This window comes from Pteropus vampyrus, unplaced genomic scaffold (assembly GCF_000151845.1).
Source record: "Pteropus vampyrus isolate Shadow unplaced genomic scaffold, Pvam_2.0 Scaffold5620, whole genome shotgun sequence".
NCBI lineage: Eukaryota > Metazoa > Chordata > Mammalia > Chiroptera > Pteropodidae > Pteropus > Pteropus vampyrus.
The window spans coordinates 921-6,384 of NW_011894401.1; the positions used below are offsets into that span (position 1 = coordinate 921).

Here is a 5,464-nt window from a genome sequence, read left to right on the forward strand (position 1 = left end):
AGGCCCTAAAAGTCAGCCCTGAGGAGCCTCGGCTAATCCTGATCGAAGGGGGGAGAAACCTATCCTACCTGCTATTTGAACAACCCCAACATCCACCCACTGGGGCCCCTGGACATCATGTCCACCCCACCCAATATTGGGGCACCCAACCTGGAAAAGATTGGCAGAGTGGTTTTCCTGTCATGCCAAAGGCTCAAGGAAGTTTCAGATTCCAGCTAGTGCTTACTGATACCTTTTTGGGATGGGCAGAGGCATTCGCCACTCGAACTAAAACCGCCCCAGAGGTTTCAAAGACTCTCTTAAAAGAAATCATCCCAAGATTTGGGTTCCCAAAGCGATAATGGGCCGACCTTTATATTAGCTATTACTAAGAACACCTCTTAAGTCTTAGGCATCAAATGGCGCCTCCACATTGCTTCGGAGACCCCAGTCCTCAGGAAAAGTACAACGGACCAATCAGACACTCAAGAAAACCCTAGCTAACCTGTGCTAGGAAGCCCATCTTCCCTGGACCAACCTCCTCCTCATAGCCTGTTAAGACTGCAGGAGCCCTTGTCTACAGCCACGCCGCCCTGAACAAGCCCGACCCCGTCTGCTCTCGGAAGCTAAGCAGGGTCGGGCCTGGTTAGTACTTGGATGGGAGACCACCTAGGAAGACCAGGTGCTGGAGGCCTAAAATATAAAAAATAAGGGATTGTAAGCTGACAAGGTCCTTGCAATCTGTGAGGTCAACCAAGGGTTGCCTCGCCTAAAAAAAAAATTAAATAAAAATTAAAAAATTAAAATAAAATAAGAGACTGTGGGAGCCCTGAAGGGGTTACCTAAACTGAGTCCATACGAATGAACATATGGCAGACCTGTCCCGTGTGGGCCTACTTGTCAAGAAAACGTCCGTGACCTGGACAGGCTAAAATTCGCCACCCACGTCGGGGAAGTAGCCACAGCCCTCCAGTCCTTTGGAAACCAAGAACTACCTTTGCCTTCCACTTTCACATCCTTTCTGACCTAGAGACTGGGTTTATCTAAAAACCTGGAGGGAAAACGGATCCAAGACCAGACAGAGCCCAAATGCAAAGGGCCTTATTTAGTAATTCTAACTACCAGCTCTGTCCTTAAGTTACAGGGAGTAATGCCTTGGATCCATCACACCAGGGTCAAATAGACGACCGGTCCAGAACCTCAGTCCCTCTAGAACTCACAGCATCCCTGCGAGCCTGTAGCAGACCTCGAGCTCCCGCTCCTCAGGAACACCGAACGAGAGCAGCAGCGCCCTCACGCCTCGCAGGCGGGCTCCAGCCCTAAGACTTCAATGCTGTCTGTGCTGTGCTAGAAAGGGAGAATCACACGGGTTGCTGTCGTACACTATCCGCCAAGACAGACATGGGGTCCACTGGTAGAACCAGACAAACTCGCCTCCCTGGGTCAAGCAGATCTAGCCCTAAACAGGTGGGGAAAGCCTCGCAGAAGAATATGTGCCCCATCTGGGTGTTTTCTTATGTGGTCACCGCCATAACACAGAAAAGGCCAGCCCTAGGCTACCCCTGCCTGGAAAAAACCTAGCACCAGGGAGAATGCACCCTTGGTTGCTTAATCGTCAACAAGGTCACGATCTGTAATAATCCATAACCAACCCAAGACAAGAAGAGCGATTGGATTTATCTTGGCAGGAAAGGGGCAACCACAGGGGCCCTTGCCCCATGGGGTGGGTTCATATATCATGAGGTTGTCCTCTCCAATCTCACCAATATTATCAAAACCATAGCTTGGAGGACCGTGGGTGCACTAAGCGGCCTGAGGGTCTCGCTAGATTCACTGGCTAATGTAGCCCTTGGTAACAGGCAAGCCCTACACTATATTTTGGCTGAACAAGGAGGGGTATGTGCAGTTATCGACTCCTGTTGTACATGGATAAACAATACTAGGCAAGTGGAAGTTGATATCTGTGAAATATATAACCAAGCCAAATGATTACACTCATTTAGGAAAACTCCAAATATATCTGGGATGCTGTCAAAAATGTTCGCCTAACCTCACCTGGTTCTTTACTCTCTTTGGGCCTCTTGCCACTAAGAGGGCCCTGCCCCCTAACCTGTCTATTTTCTTTTGTCATTAAAAGACTTGAATCAGTCAAGCTTCAAATGGTAGTCACACAGGGATACCAATGACCAGGAGTAAAGCCAGGGGACAATCAGACCTATTTAAAGTTAGCATGGGAAAAATTTCTGGGAGCCCCCCAACAACACCCAAATTCAGCTAGAAGAAGTTATAGAAGGTGAACCTTCATCCTGAGACAGCGATGGAAGTGACCTCCAGAAGACCTCGCACTTCATTATTATCTAACCTCCATAGAAAATGACACACCTACAGGCTCAGTGACAGCTGACAATCACCACGACGATGACCAAAAGAAACCATAAAAAGACAGGAAAAAACGTGGATTCTGAAAAGCTTACTCACCTTCTTTCTGGAAAAACCAGGGATATCTCTCACCCTCATCTACCTAGACCCACCCAACCCACCCAATATCAACAGCTGGATCCTGAGCCGCAGAGCAAATTCGAGTGCCCATTTTCTCGCCATTGCATAAACCTCGTGCTGCTAAGGCTTGCTTTCAGTCTCAAAGTGGCTTCGTGACACCAAATGGGAAAGGATCCCCGCTTGGGGCCCTTGAAAAGGGGACTTCCGCCTCTTAGGTAACAAGAGCAGTGACAATTGCCTGATGCCAAACCTGGAGAATAAGAAGGAAAGCTGTTTAATGATAGTTGAACCTGGGATGAAAAGAGCTGCTTTCAAACATAGCACTGAGAAGTCCCCCGTGGGGTGAAGGCCTCTGAATCCACTGAGACCAGTCTATTCTTGATACCTCTGCGGACCTGGCTAACTGAACCAGGCCTAACCTCCCTTTGAGGGGAAATGTCGGATTTCCAAACACTGGCCTTGAACTCTTCTCTCTTCCTGTCTGTCTTTGCCGCCTACCCCCCCCCAAAAAAAAGCTTTTTCTATTTAAAAAAACTTACCATGCTGGGCACCTTCAATACATTGTATGCAAGGCCTTCATGAACTTGGGGACAAAGAATTGGGGGAAAAAAACAAAATTAGAAGAGGTGATATCACCAGGGAAGACTGGTTATAGACGGAGCCTCATTACATCCGAGTAGACTGGGTTCATCAGTGTCTCCAGCTGACTCATCACCCTACTAGTTAGTTCTGAGCTTGTGGTTAAATATTTTGAGTTAGCTTTTTGCTCATAAGTGCAGAACTTTATTTTTATCCCCATTCACTTTTTTTCTGGATGGTTTCAGTTGAGACTAACAATCTTGGTTTGATTGCCTATGTTATATTGTGCTAGGTTGCCTTTAATTTTTTTTTAAATTTATGATAGCGATACAATATTCTGTTCTTGTAAAAGAGTCAAAGTATACGAAACAAAATATCTCCCTCGATCACTTCTCCCAAATCTCAGTCTCTTGACAGAATTAATCACTTGTTTAATGTGTATCCTCCAAAACTCTCATACAATTATACATATGTATTTATTCAACAAATACATATTGAGTATCCAAAATACTAGGCACTATTCTAGGCCCTAGGAATGGAGCAATAAAACAGGAAAATCCCTGAACTTTATAGTTTACAGTCTAGTGTATATATACAAATATATAATTTGTCATTTACAGAAATGGTATCATCTTATACATAAGTATTCTCTATCTTGCTTTTTTTTCTGCTCGACATTTTAAATTTTGTAGAAATATATAAACAGCTAAAAAAGACTATTTTACTGTCTTAACTGTTACTTTATTGCCTATTTATATAAACATGAAAAATGTGAATTTTGTATTCACATAAAATGTTTACAGAGCTGTAATGGTATCTAGGTCATTTTTGAATTTTGCTTTTATTTAGTTTATCATAACTGCTTTTTCTTTAGATAGTTTTAATTATTCAAGGATACAGTATAATGAGCTTCATGTTATCTTATTGTTGGACATTTGTATTATTTCCTACTTTTTAACATTATAGTTAGTTTTGCAAGTAACATATTCATACCTTTTATTTTTTTCAGTTGAATTATTTTCTTAGGATAAATCTCTTAATGGTCGACCAGTTCCTGAAATTCATGTTTTTCTGGCAGTTTTTTCCCCCTCTGTTCTTCAAAACCTCCAAGCATAAACCTTGACACTTATATTTTATAAATAGCATAGGAGAAAACACACTACTTCAGCCTAAAACCAAAATTTTAATGTAAGCTTGGTAGAAAGCATCGTGTCACTTGTGAAACACGTAGCAAAGAATCCCTCTTTGGAGCATTCCTGAATACTCCTGTCAGCCCCTGAAACTGGACCTGTGGTATCAGTTTTTTACCTGCTGCAAGATCAGTTGACAGGATCAACCGCCTTTTATACCGCCATCTCTTGTCCCCAAGGGAATGACTGAGGCAATACTTAGGAAATGGAATACAGGACTTCAGAGCTTCCTTTGCAACAGACAGCTAGCGCATGAGGCTTATTTAAAATCAGTGATTTGGTGGTGAGGAGCAATTTTACAACGGAGAAAACCAAATTTCCAAAAGGAATGTAACAAAAATATTTCTGTTGGAGGGCAAGGATTGGGTCTGTGTTTGTTTGTCACTAGTAACTACTTTAATGACTAGCTCAAAGTAGATGCTCAATAAAAATGTGTTGAATGAATGAATGAAAGAAAAAGTATGAAGTATATACCCAAAGGAAATCTATATCCTGGATATCCTCAAAACAAAACTTCCTCTAGCCAGTAGATGGGGCCACAGTGCGTCACTATCTGCCAACTTAGAGCATAATGTAGAGGTGGCCAACCTACAATTTCAAATTTCCACTTGGCCTTCGTTACCTTGATGGCTGCTCCTGAAAGCAACTGTGTTCAGCGACCAGGTCGAAGGGGGGTTATCAGGGCAGACTCTGCATTTTCTGATTACTTCTCGACAGGCCTTAACTCAGTGCACTGCTCAGCTCTCCTCACCCCAAACGCTCTCTGTTCCTCTAGCCACCAACTCTGCAGTTCACCAGCCTCGGTGGTAGCTCTCAAATGAATGTATAAGTACGCTGTATCTAAAAATTATCTATTGTTTGTCAGAAATTCAAATTTAATTTTGTATTTTTATTTGCTAAATCTGGAGATCCTATTTCCAGCCACCACCTGAATGCCTCTCAACAGAGATTCTAGTTCTACCCTAACTGGGACCAGGAATTAGTCTTGCAGTTGGACTCTGGTTGGCTAGCATTGCTGAGCAAAAAGCGGCATCCAGCCCCGGACACTGAGCTAGGGCTGAGCTGTCTCAGGATGGCCTCCGAGACATGTTCAGAAAAGAAAAGCCACCCAATAACCTGGAATAAAGGCAGACAAGCAAGAGTACAGGCCGAGTGCTGAGCGATGGTCCATCCCTTCATGTAAAATACAGTTTGTGTTCCACTTGTTTGATTTGCAC

At 43.6% G+C, this 5,464-nt stretch overlaps 1 pseudogene; it reads left to right on the plus strand.

Annotated features, from left to right (window-relative positions):
• The first annotated feature begins 554 nt into the window (after nt 1-554).
• Nucleotides 555-673, plus strand: LOC111734773 (annotated as a pseudogene).
• Nucleotides 674-5,464: the final 4,791 nt, after the last annotated feature.